The sequence below is a fragment of the Erigeron canadensis genome, chromosome 4, assembly GCF_010389155.1.
Source record: "Erigeron canadensis isolate Cc75 chromosome 4, C_canadensis_v1, whole genome shotgun sequence".
Classification (NCBI taxonomy): Eukaryota; Viridiplantae; Streptophyta; class Magnoliopsida; order Asterales; family Asteraceae; genus Erigeron; species Erigeron canadensis.
In genome coordinates this window covers 11,735,616-11,750,452 of record NC_057764.1, presented here as the reverse complement: position 1 = coordinate 11,750,452, position 14,837 = coordinate 11,735,616, and positions in this window count along the sequence as shown.

Below are 14,837 nucleotides of genomic sequence, written 5' to 3'. Positions count from 1 at the left end.
ACCTTTTCTTTTTAACACACCCTGCTCATCAAGAATGTCAGTGTGACCCATCTGCCTACACACTTCCCTAAGATTGATGCCAGTGGGAAGTTGTAATGGTAATTCATTTTCAGAAAAATAGTGCAGACGAAGGGCATCTGTAACAACCCTACTTTTTAAATATTATATACGTGCTAGTTAGGTTGTCTATGTTCCCGCAAGCCATAGTTATACTTGAAGCTAGTAGATAATGCCCCTAAATTAGCAATCTAGAGCTATTGTTAATGTTAAATTCAATTGATAAAAATTCCATCGAACAAGAAGTTTAATTAATATTTAATTAAAATAGAAATAATAAAATAAGTCACACAAGTTGAGATAACAATTAAAAATCCTTATAAATGTCCAACAATTTGTACCATCAACCCAACTAAATAATATTTGGTCATAAAAATGTCATGAACAACTTTAAAAAAATATTTATAACTCATAAAGCATATAAAAGTGTTTAAAAATCCATAAGTGTATATATATGCTTAAAATAAATACAAGAATGCAACCAATAGACTATGTAACTAAATAAAAAAACACAAAAATGTATACATACATATATATACCCACGACACATACATACATGTCCACTAGGAAAATAATAAACTTATATTACTAATAAACACATAATACTCATACAAAATATAAATACATACAACATATACATACACACAAATCCACCAACAACTCTTTTAAAAAAAAAATTAAATAAGAAAACCCCTTCACTTCCCCCACTTTGGTTGTCCCCCTTACACACTCCACACACACTCACATTTCAAATTTACTTCCACTAAAAATCCTTCTTAAAAAACTCTCATTCTTCACACACTCTTCACACTTTACACCTACAAGCTTTTATTTTCTCTAGGAAAAACTCTTCTCCCTCTCTTTTCTTCTCATTATTTTCGGCCCAAACAAAGGAGAAAAACACAAGCAAAAATCAATATAAACAACTACAAATAATAAGGGTTTAGATTAGATAAAGAAAGGGTTATAGTGAGCAAGGTTTAAGGGTTGTATTAAGGTGTGAATAAGGGTTGTTGGAGGCTTTAAGGGGTCACGAAAATCTGCATATTTCCATCATCTAAAAGTGTTCTTCAAGGGTATATATCTTCATCTCTTTACTAGATTAATCTTGTTCTTGTTCATATTAAAAAGGTTTTATCAAAAGTCCATGTTTTCTTCATGTTTTCTTTTGAATATACACTTGATGAGGGCAAAGTTGATAGGATCTTTCTTTTGCATGCTCATGCATGTTGAATCCATGAAGAAAGATCCAAGGATTCAACTAGTTTAAGACCCAAAAGTGTAGTTATAGATTATATAGCTTTTGATATGGGTTTTCTTGTGAAAGATGGTCATATTAATATATATAATGAAGAAATATTTTCTGGAAAATTTCATAAAAATATGTATTTGATGTTATATTGTTAGATCCATAAAAGTTTGTAACAAAAAGTATTGATGTGAGTTGAGAGTTTGTAAAGTAACTTCTTATATAAAAAGATGAACATATTTTATATAATATTTGTACATATATTTCTGGAATATTTCATAACAATATGTTTTCATGTTGATGGATTTGAGATGGATAAAGATTTATGTTAAAAAGTATTGATTTAAGTGCATACATGTTAGATTCAAGAAGGTTGGATTGTTATTTGGATTATGAGATGATTAGAGATTTGTAGTAACTGGAAAATATGTTAATCTTAGTGAATATAATCTGGAAAAATTTATAAAAATATCAAGTATGCAAGTTTGAATCAAAACAAGGCAAAATATGCTTGAAATCGCAAACCGAAAACATGCAAAAATGCATTTTGAGCACACACATGCACCATAATCTTTTGAGCATGAAATTTTGATGAACCTACTGGAAATATTCCATATCAAATGTATAAAATTCAAGTCACTTGATGCATGGCAAGAATTAGCTCAAAAATCACCTTTTCGGGTCAAATAATCACTAACCGAAAGCACAAAATTACACATATCACACCACCACCGCCATCACGACTTGAACCACCAAAATATGATGAACTTACTGTAATATTTGAGTTAAGAATGAAAATCCATTTTGAAGTACCTTTATAGCCTAAGAAATGAGGCTAAACTCACTATTTCGGTAAACGATTTCTAATTATAAAGTCCTGAATTTAAGCAAGACACAAGAGAGGTTGAACTGATATGAATTTTCATTGATATGAGTTGCCAAAAAGGCCTGGAATTTTTGGACTAAAGCTCTTGTGGTGATTTGTAAGAATTTCTATGATTTAATGAATTAAAATGATAATTAAAAGATATATAAATTAATTAATAAATTATATAAATCATGAATCTGATCAAAACTACTTAACCAATGATAAAAGTGACCAAAACATACTGAGGAAAAATAATTACAAGCAAGGGAACAAGAACTATACAATTTAAATGTAAATTATTAAGTAAAAGTCACTAATTAATCATTATTATTAAATAAATAGAAATAATGCACAAATAAATATAAAAATCATAATATTACAAATAAAAAGTCTTAGAAATCAGTAAATAATCCATCTATAATTATCTATGAATTTTAGAGATAATTTAAGGACTTAAAAATAATTATAAGGAATTATTTAATTAATAAATCAATAAAATAAATAAATAATATTAAATTAAATAAATAATTATAAATAAGTAAAATATATCAACATTAATATTATAAGAACACAAATGTCAAATATGGTTATTAAACAAAGTATGCAATGGAAAATATATATAAAACAAAGTTAAACTACCGAAATTCCAATAACCAAACAAAATCGTATAAATGGCCTTCACTACCAAATGTCTTCAAACCAAATGAGGTGAACAACATAATGTACTTGATTACCATAATTAAGAAACAACCAAAGATGGGCAAGTCTACTAGCATACATCTCATGATCTAGTTTACTAGTCATGCAACACACACTTACGTTGTGTATATTTTAAATACCATGGTTTAGGCTTGCTCGAGGGACGACACCACTAGACGTACTTCACGCATCTGATCAGCCCCTTTTCATACTCCAATCAAGTGAGTCATAGCCCCCTTTCAAACTACTTTATGTGATTAACTATCGGGGTGAAAAGCATGATATATAAATGAAATTGCTTTTATATACATATATATATATAATGATTTTTGATAATATGATTATGAAATGAAATTGTTTCGTATGTTCAATGTGATAAATGTTTTATGATGAGCTTGAGTTCTGTCAACCCGTTTTCTTTCGGTACACTACTATTTACTCCGAAAGTGGAGGCCTGTAGTTAGAGAGTTGCACAACTAGGTTTCGTCCACCCACCCATAAGTGTAACGGTGGAAGGTTGGTTGCCTTCGTGACAACCTTCACTTCCAGTCCGACCATAGTGGTGCTCTAGCTACCTTAGATTTGAATGGTCGTCTCCATGGCACGACCCTATTATTATTAATACGGCACTTGATTGACAGCTTGTGCTATGAAATGAATTATATATATTGTTGGACTTGATAAAATGGTAGTAGTAGTGGCTCAAGCATTTACTCATCAAAGTTTACTTGAATTATGCCCATGTGGCTAAATGATATTGATATTAATATGTTGGTTATTTTAAGTTGAACATATGCTTTAGAATTGATTATTTCAAAGAATACTTGGAAATTTCAGGACTCATTATCCTTGAATATGGTTGGTGTGAAAGTCCCTCACCGATGGTTTAACCCATGAGTGTAAAATACAACAAGTCAAGTATAAACTAGATGAGGACTAGTATTTATGTAAATATAAATGCAAGAATATAAATAAGTAAATACAAGACTTAAGCAATAAATAAGCAAGTTAAATAAAGGTGGAACACGGAAGTAATTTTCAATGTGTAATTTATTTATTGATGTATAAACAAAATACAAGGTTGTTGTGAAGTACTTGCTAAATAATCTCCTTGATCGAAATACTTAAAGTTGTGAAGTATAACTGTTTGGATCGAGAGTATTTAGACAAGTTCACCAAATTGCAAAAGTAATTTGAAAGAGGAAAATGACTTAGTATTTATAGGCAAAATAATTTCTACAGTGATTATTTTGCCGTACAAATGTGGTTGGGAGCATTTAAGGAACTTTGGTATTTTCTTTAAATGCAATACTAAAAGTACAAGGATAAAGTCGCATTGATAATGACTTGTCACCTTTTAGCCAACCACCTTTACACGCATGTAAAACCTTTACAAGGGACAAAAGAGATATTCGGGTAAAAGCGTGTAAAGGCATAAAGTCAATTCCTCGTAATTAGTGTTCAGACTTGTAAGGTCTAGAACACTGACAAGGACTCCAGTTGTTGATCTGGTAAGTCTGCCAGTGGGCTCCGCCACATGTCAATCTTCTTCTTCAAACTTCAGACTTTGTCTTCAGTGAGAATGTTCTTCAGTACAGTAGATCTGGACTGGAGTGAAGTTCAATAAGCAAATCTGAAATACTCCAGATTTCCTGTACAAGTAGACGCTTACTGGACTTCCATAATTTCTGGACAAATCTTCAGGATTAGTCCAGTCTTCAAGTCTGGAGCTAGTCCAGTAAAAACTGGACCTAACAAATTCCCCCTATTTGTTTAGAAATTGTGCAAGGTTTTTCAAGCTTCTATCTATACAATTATATGCTTGAAAAACACTTGTAAAATTTGACTAAGTCTAAATTTTGTTACTGGAAGACACCTTATAGATTATCAGTGTTTCCAGTTTCATCTTTTCATTCTATCTTAGACTTAATTTGATCACATACTTGTGAAAATAAATTGCAACATTAATGACATTACATCTTTTGCAATAAGTTACAATTATATTTACATACAACAAGTAAAATAAAAAAATAAGAGTCAGGCTTGTCTCTTTGGAGCACTTCCACCAACTTCTTCAGTAGCCTTCCTCTAAAAGCTTGGAGAGTCTTCTGGTTTCCTCATTCCCAGAGTGACTTCCATCATCATGATCCTGCCATGCTCCTTCTCAATCCTTTTCATAAAATACCTCACATCAACAGAAATAAGCTAAGGATTTTCTTTGAAGTATAAGCCAATTTCTCTGAGTTCAGACCACCCAAATGCCGTTACTGACGTACTTCTTCTTTCATCAGTGAGGTTTTCTTCCCTTGTCAGTTTTACATAAAATTTTGAGTGGCCTTCATGGTCTGTGGCCAATCTAATCTCTGCAGCAATGATTTTCCTGGCATCAGGTCTATAGTGCATTCTTTCATTGTACTCCTGCCTTACCTTTGCCAGTCTTACTTCTTCTTCAGTCTCTCTGGAGATGCCTTGAGAATTTGCAACTCTTTGCAATTGAGTCCTGCTTATGCTCCTGGACACATCCAGAGGAATGAAGTTGCTTAGATCAGCATCTCTCTCTGCCTTTGTTCTCCTTGGTGGCTTGGATACACCTTTCATCTTTTTCCTATACTCATTTTCCAAGGCCAGATCATTCTTCTTTGCTTTTCTCTGAAGCTCAATTAACTCATCCTTCCTAGCAGCAATCAATTAAAGTATACTGACCTCATAAGTTTTAGCATCGTACATCTGCTCATCTTGGGCATATACAGAACGAAGGCGAACATCATCCATCACTTCCAGACATTTAATGCCTCTGGGATCATTCTTCATGTATCTATAGACATCGATGTGCACACTAAGACGGCCAGCATTGAAAGCATCCAGTGTTCCCCTTTGTGCCATATCCATCTTATGTGCTTCCCAATCATTCTTCAGATATTGTTTCCAGATGTCAATTAATATGCACTCCTGCTGAAGTTTCCTTCATCTTTCTTCATCAGCATTAGGCAAGGAGGCAATAATATCCGTGTCTTCACCTTCTTCGGTATCTTCACTAGAAATGATATGAGTCTTTCTTTGCTTTTTAAATGTAGCCAAATCTGGGAAGTCCTCAAACTGAGGTTCTGACTCACCAGCTTCAGTACTGGCATCCTCTTCTTCATTCTGCACACTGGCATCAGTACCAGTTGCTTTTTCCATATAAGCCTGAGCAATGGCTTCAGTGCCAAGTGCTTTCTGAACCATTTCTTCTTTTGTCTTGGTAATTTAATCAATACCAACCTTCAAACTGCTTTCCCCCTTGGAATGACCACTAATCGTAAACTTGAGGGCATTCCACACATCTTCCAGTTTGTTTCTATCAGAGGACCCAAAGGTTTTACATTCAGGGGTCATGATAGCCACAGATGTTTTTAACTGCTCAAAGTCTCTTCTAAGAGATTAGACTTCAGAGACCAAGTCCTTTGGCATTTCATCGTTTATCACTTTCTCAACTTGTGGCAACAAACTATCCATAATAGTCCTCAACACTGACCCAGATATTTCTTCAGTAACTTCCTTCATCATATCAGCTCTTAATTTTCTAGCAACTTCATCACTGATGTTGCTAACAACTGAATTCTGGTCAAGTGTTGGCCTTCTCTCCACATTTTCAATTCTGGTAACCAATTTCTGAACTTCATCAGTCAAACTGGACAAGGGACTAGCAACACTTGTCTGAATGGCAGTTTGCATTGATCTGACAAACTTTTCTTCTGTGTGTCCTCAGTCTATCAGCTAAATCATTGAACAAAATTTGGGCGAAATCAACCCTTAACCCATACCATAAACAATAAGCAATTAATAACTGGGTTTGATTGATCTAATCCTCCAGACCCACTTCCTAAACATGAAACAATATGGGTAAAGAAGTATCTCCATGAGTCAGACAACCTACTCATATATATAGTACCTTTTCTTTTTAGAGCACCATGCTCATCAACAATATCTGTGTGTCCCATCTCCCGACACACTTGCCTATGATTCACTCCAGTTGGAAGTTGAAGTGGCAACTCATTCACTGATAAGTAATTCAATCCAAGAGTCGTTCTGAATGAATCGACTATTAAAGTCAGAGGAACGCTGACTCTCTTCAAAGTATAATGGATGGTGGCATCATCACCAGCCTGAAAGTGAGCAGTGAACCAGAACTCACAGAGATAACCATGATAAATTTTGCCAGAATTCATGGTTAGAGCTCCATAAAGAGGAGAACTGAGAAAGAATACATTAAGTCAGCCAATGAGCGATTGGGGGTCATGAGTTCTGGCCAACTTTGCCATCCAATTATGCATATTGATTCTCATTTTATCAGTATCAATAATAATGCTAGGGGCTTGTTCAACACGTTCAGGAGGATTGTATGTATTAGTTAAGAGGTTTCTTTCTATGCTTGCTTGTCTAGGAGCCACTTGGATATTGAAATTGAAATTGAAAGTGAAAGAAAATTAGGGTTTTGAAGAAAATGAAGAATTTATGAAAGAATTGATGATAGGAATTTACAGTAATTAAGAAAGAGATTGATGATTGGAATTGAAGGAAGAAGTAAATGAAGGAATTGTAAGATTTTGGGAGTTAAGATTTTCGAAGTAAATGTAAAAAGTGATAGGATTGGGGTATTTATAGATGAAAGAGAAAAATAACCATTGGATTTCAAAAGGTTATTTTGAATTTATACAAAACAGTTTTTCATCGGCTTTTGAGATCCGCATTAAATGATCCATCAACAGTGACATTTGATAGCCCATAAAACTCATTTTTTAACTTTTTAACTTCCCAAGGTAACAAACCATCATTTCATTTGATTAAAATCTATGCCACGTAGGATAAAGATAGTTTCCCACTAAAAAAAATGTTGCTTACGTCGCATCACAAAGACCAAGTATTAAAATTGTTATGACTGACGAACCATGACTCAATTTAATACATTTGGAGGATGACTAGTCACTCCAGTTTCACTGGTGGATTAGGCCAGTAGAACATGCATTAATGGTATGCTGAAGGGACACTGCAGCAAATACCCAAATTTGACCATTTTGGTAATCCTCAAACACGCACATCAACTAATATAAACAAATGAGAGGGACACATTTACAAAGCAACTGAAGTTACTTCAAACATGCACATCAACTTGTCCAGTATTAATGAGAGGGACACATTTACAAGGTACTAGAAAATAAATTCCCCCTGAAACTTAGATATATAAAAAAAATGTGGTCTGAGTCTTTCCCCCTAGAATGGTGATCTATAAATCTATCAGTGCAAAGATAGTATCACAAAGGCGTTCGATAGCTTTACTGGTATAGATTTATAAATCTGGAATCAAAGAACCCTGTCAGTGTCACAAAGGCGTTCATAACAAAGGTTCCAGATTTATGGGTTCAACATTCCCAACTCACCAACAAGATAACGAAAAGTTTTCTCATCCAAAGGTTTAGTAAAAATGTCAGCGAGTTGTTTGTCAGTGGGGATGAAATGAATTTCTACGTCACCTTTCATAACATGATCACGAATAAAATGATACCTGAGATCAATGTGCTTGGTTTTGGAGTGCATGACTGGATTGTTTAAGATAGCAATGGCACTGGTATTATCACAGAAAATTAGAGATTTTGTATACTTAAGACCATAATCAAGCAACTGGTTCTTCATCCAGAGTATCTGAGCACAACAACTGGCTGCAAATACATATTCAGCTTCAGCAGTAGAGAGTGAAACTGAAGTTTGCTTCTTACTGGTCCAGCTTACCAGTTTGCCACCAAGGAAATGACATCCACCAGTAGTGGATTTCCTGTTTATCTTGGGACACCTTTGGGATACCAAAGGCCCAAACTTGGGACACCTTTAAGATACTTCAGTATGCGCTTTACATGTTGCAAACATTATATCTTGTCTACTGGCAGTCAAATAGATCAGTGAACCAATCACTCCTCTATAGGTAGTGATGTCTAGTGGCTTACCATCAGGATCTGAGTTTAAGTTCAGTGGTGCAGAAATTGGAGTTGATTTTGTTTGGGAAGAATTCATATCAAATTTCTTTAATATATCTCTAACATATTTCTCTTGATTAATAAAAATACCATCACTGGTTTGTTTAATCTGAAGGCCTAAGAAATATGTTAATTCACCCATTAAACTCATTTCGTATTCTTTTGACATTATTTTTGAAAATTTCCACATCTTCATCTGAATCTGTAAGATTACGATTTGCATCATAAAATTCATCATTTTGTGGCATTTCCTGGAGAACTGGATTAGTATCCTGGAGAGATTCAGAGTTCTAGAGAACTGGTATAGATTCAACTGAAACTGCTACTGGGGGAGTAGTACGAATATCTGATCCAATGGTAACTTCAGAGGGTAGTTTGAAGCTTACTGAAGGATAGAACAAGGTACTACTGGGTGGTACAACCTTTTGAAGAGGGTCCAGATCAGGATGACTGGAAACTTCTTCAGATAAATCTTTATTATAGTTGATAGGATCAGATTTATCGAAGACAATTGGAATTACTGGGGTTAAATCAAGAATTGGGTTTTTATTGATTGCTTCATTGGATTCATCGAATGTGACATGAATTGACTCATGAACTTTCTTCAGTCTTTGGTTGTAGACTCTGAATGCTTTTCGAATTTCTGAATAGCCCAAGAAAAATCCTTCATCATCTTTGGCATCGAATTTGCCTAACTGACTTGAATCGTTCAGGATGTAAACTGGACATCCAAAAACATGGAAATAGCCAATATTTGGCTTCCTTTTTCTGAGCATTTCATATGCAGTCTTCTTGTGTCTTTTAACATAAACTGATCGATTCTGGGTGTGGCAAGCAGTTGCAATTGCCTCAGCCCAATAACTAGTTGGGAGACCAGATTCAGCAAGCATACTCCTAGCCGCTTCTATCAGTGTATGATTCTTTCTTTCTACAACACCATTTTGTTCTGGTGTACGAGCTGATCAGAAGTTCTGAGAGATGCCAGTATCAGCACAAAATTTTTCCAGAGATGCATTCTAGAATTCTGTTCCATTATCACTTCTTAGCAGACACACTTTATGCTTGTGTTTGAGTTCAATTTGTTTGATGTGACTGATGGTTTCAGCAGCAACATCACCTTAAGACCTTAAAAAGATAACCCAAGAATATCTGGTATATTCATCAACAATTACCAGGGTATATCTTTTACCAGCAAGTGTCTGAACGTTCACTGGACCAAAGAGGTCCATATGAAGCATATGAAGAGGTTCAGTTATGCTAAAATTCTGCTTGGTCTTCTTAAAACTGGCTCGCTTCTGCTTTCCCTTTTCACATCCTGGACATGGCCTTTCCATCTGCAAGTTGTTTTATGGACAACTAGTTAATATTTTTGAAATTTAAATGGGATAACCTTTTATGCCATAACCAGTTTGTGTCTTCATCAGCCTTTGTATAGAAACATTGCTCTGAAGGTGAGCTTTCCATATTCATTACATACACATTCCCTTTTCTAGGAGCAATCAATACTACCTTCCCATCTTTGTTAAATACGATGCCCTGAGAGATATTAAACAACACCTGGTAGCCATCATCACACAGTTGGCTCACACTTATTAGGTTATATTTCAAACCATTAACATAAGCCACCTGTCTGAACTTGACTTGACCATTATTCAGAACACCATACCCTTCAGTCTTTCCACGAACATCATTCCCAAAAGTAATGGAGGGTCCATCAGAGATGGTGAACTCCTCTAGCAGGGTCTTACATCCGATCATAGTCCTGCCAGCAGCGCTGTCAAGATACCAAATATACTTCTTCCGAGCGCCCTGCACATCCACCAGATTAGTTAGTTAGATTTGGGAACCCATCAACTGATGGGTTCTCTGGATCCAGCCTTGTGGACCCTGTTGGTATCCGGTCGAATTCACGTGTTTCAACATTGGGTTTATCAAAAATCACTAGAAGAAATTATTCAGAACCCTTTTTCTTTTTCTCTCTGGAAGAGACATTTTTATTTTTCTTGGAAAACGGTTTTGAAATTTGTTTTGGAATAGACGTAGTACCCTCAAAATTGTTCAGTCTTGCATTACAACTTTGAACTTGACGAGCCAGTAGTTGAAACTGGCTTTCCAACCTTAAAAAAATTTCATTTGCAGATGACTCCTTAGCCTTTCCAGATGACTGGACTTTCGGCTTAGGAGGACTGGGATTCTTCTTCTTAATCTGGGGATTTTTGAAAACAGTTTGTGGCAAAGAATTTTTGTCTTTCTTTTTGACTGGAGCAGTCATCTGGGGTACTCCAGTAGTAATCACTTGGATATCAGCTGGAATTATACATGCCTTGGGTGTGGTTGGTTCATCATAAATTGTTTTTGGACGGGCCTTCTCTGGCAATTTATCAAGTACAGGAATTAAGGAAGCAGGATGAATGTTTCCATCTTGAAATGCATGTTTTTGTGATGGATATTGATTCACTGCTGCATCATATGGATTTTGGGTTTCAAGACAAGATTTTATGACTTGTTTTTCACTTTCTAAAACTCTTTCTAATTCCTCTTTTTCTTGACAAAGTTGTTCAGTTACCAACACCTGGGCTTGAAATGCCAGTTCAATATCTTGAAGTTCTTTTAGTTTAGATTTTAAAACAAAGTTTTCTGAGGAATCAGTTTCAATACCATTTAAGCTGTCAAATCTGACAGTTTCCACAAAATTTAAATCTAAACTTAGAGCTTCAGCAATATCTAGTTTCAATTCTGGATCGGTTTCTTTATCATAATCACTAACCTTCTTGATCACAATGTCTACCCATCTGCCAGATGTGACATCATCCTTCACAAGATGCTCTTCATCGACTGATGAGTCATCAGAGGGAATCCATTCTTCTTCAGCAACCATGCACTTATTATTATTTTTATTTTCCATTTGTTGTGCCATAAGTGCAATCTGAGCCTTAAGCTTTTTGTATTTATGCTTATAATTATCTTCAGACTTGTTATAAGAAGTTGGTGGACTAGATTGTGAGACATAATCACTGGACTTGCACTCTTTCATGAAATGACATTTTCTGCCACACTTAAAGCATGTCAAATTGGTCTTATCAGTGGAAGAACTGGGTGCATTGTGTCCAGTGGGTCTATTGGCTCTTGCTTTGAAACGGTTAAATGTTTTAGCAATCATGGCCATCAGATCATCACTGTCATCTTCCTCACAATCTGGAGAGATGTTATTAGTATCTCTAGACTCCATAAGATCAGACATCATCTTCTTCATTGAGAATACATTCTTTGAAGATAATAAGGCCGCACATGGTGGCCCAGAACGACTGGTCACAGCAGCATGGTCTGATGCATGGTTTAAAGCATCTTTTTCAGCCTCAATTCTTTGAGCTTGGTTTTCTTCAGTAAATCTAAAAGCACCATACAGAGTTGAAACCAAAATCATATGAGACCATTTAGTGGGAAGAATATCACAAAACTTTTCCAGAAGTATATCCTTGTCTTTATTGACACCAAGAGCCCTTAACTAGTTTACAATTGACATGAATCTGGTATAAGTACCAGTTAATGATTCATTGGGCAAAGCAAAAAATGACTCATACTTCTTATTTAAAGAAACCTTGCTGGTGCTAACAGTGTCATCACCTCCTTCATACAGGTTAACTAATTCATCCCATAATACTTTCGCATTGGGATAGAGAATTAGTGTGGGAATAAGAGTTTCTGGAACAGCCCTGAGGATCATGTTTCTAAGAAGTGTATCGTGAGATACAAGTCTCCTCTCCTCTTCAGACCAATGTTCTTCTCTCTTTTCCCTCCCAGTCCTTGAACCACTTGGATCAAGGATTGGACTAATAGGATTTCTGGGAATATAAGGTCCTTCATTTAATGTTTATTACATATTCCTATCAATACCAGTAACATGAAGTAAAACTCTTGCTTTCCACATACTAAATTCCTCATCAATCCCACTGAATATGGGACAGGGAGTATTAGAATAATGCACATGCACATGTGGAGAAACAAGAGGAGGAGGTGGTGGATTATTGTTAACATTACGAGGTGAAACAGGAGGGTCAATATTAGCATTAGTTTCATTTGAGTCAGATCCAACATCTTGTGTATTTTCTGGGATTGCCATTAGTTAATAGCAGATCTAGCAATTATTTTAGCGACCTTCTCTGATACCAATTGTGAAAGTCCCTCACCGATGGTTTAACCCACGAGTGTAAAATACAACAAGTCAAGTATGCACTAGATGAGGACTAGTATTTACGTAGATAAAAATGCAAGAATATAAATAAGTAAATACAAGTCTTAAGCAATAAATAAGCAAGTTAAATAAAGGTGGAACACGGAAGTAATTTTCAATGTGTATTTTATTTATTGATGTATAAACAAAATACAAGGTTGTTGCGGAACCTAGATAATACCAAAGTAAGTATCGAAACAACCTTATGAATTACAAGTGATCTATACTTGCTAAATAATCTCCTTGATCGAAATACTTAAAGTTGTGAAGTATAACTGTTTGGATCGAGAGTATTTTTAGACAAGTTCACCAAATTGCAAAAGTAATTTGAAAGAGGAAAATGACTTAGTATTTATAGGCAAAATAATTTCTACAGTGATTATTTTGCCGTACAAATGTGGTTGGGAGCATTTAAGGAACTTTGGTATTTTCTTTAAATGCAATACTAAAAGTACAAGGATAAAGTCGCATTGATAGTGACTTGTCACCTTTTAGCCAACCACTTTTACACGCGTGTAAAACCTTTACAAGGGACAAAAGAGATATCCGGGTAAAAGCGTGTAAAGGCATAAAGTCAATTCCTCGTAATCAGTGTTTAGACTTGTAAGGTCTAGAACACTGACAAGGACTCCAGTTGTTGATCTGGTAAGTCTGCCAGTGGGCTCCGCCACATGTTAGTCTTCTTCTTCAAACTTCAGACTTTGTCTTAAGTGAGAATGTTCTTCGGTAGAGTAGATCTAGACTAGAGTGAAGTTCAATAAGCAAATCTGGAAGACTCCAGATTTCCTGTACAAGTGGACGCTTACTGGACGTCCATAATTTCTGGACAAATCTTCAGGATTACTCCTGTCTTCAAGTCTGGAGCTAGTCCAGTAAAAACTAGACCTAACAGTTGGTATATATATGTGTGTGTGTTGTTAGTTAAAACCTATGAACTCACTCAACTCTCGTAGTTGACACTTTTTCTTCATGTTTTTCAGGTTTAGAGCAGTAAGTTAGCTTCATGGACCGCCTCTTGGATGTTGTGTGTTTGTTATATGGTTGGACAAGTAACGCAAACACTTGATCTTTTGATTATGTAATGGATTTAGACGTCATCTTGAACTTGTAATCTTTGGATTTGAATGTCATTTGAAAACTTGTGTTGATGTTTTATATTTAAATCTTTTGTACCATGTCGTTCTGTGGCATCTCGTGTTTCCGCCTTAGTCGGGGTGTTACAGAAAAATGGTATCAGAGCCAAGGTTATAGAGAACTTTTGCTATAACCTACGTATTTTCAAAACGAGTCGAATATTTCTTAAACAATTGAGTCGATCATAAAGTATTCTTGTTTTACTTATGCATAGCCTGATCAACTATGTCTAACTAAAAATTTAATATGGAATGATCGAAATGGTTGTCTAAGGAATATTCAAAATGAGTCTTTTGAAAATAAGCTTTAAAACGATTCTTGGTGCAAAAGACACATAACCAAATCCAATGTTTGCATTACTTATTAGAACCCTTAGTTAATACCCCCACTTGGCTAGTATTACTTTGTCTATTTAGATATAATACACAAGAGCTATGCACAAGTCGAATTCTAGTCATTTCGTTGATTCTAAATGGTCGTGTGAGTCGTGAGTATCGAGTTGGTCGTTGATAGTCTTACTAATTATTGTTGGCTACGTCGGTGGTGGATATTCATGATGTTGTTCGGTTGTCAAGCTTGTGAGTCGTAGGT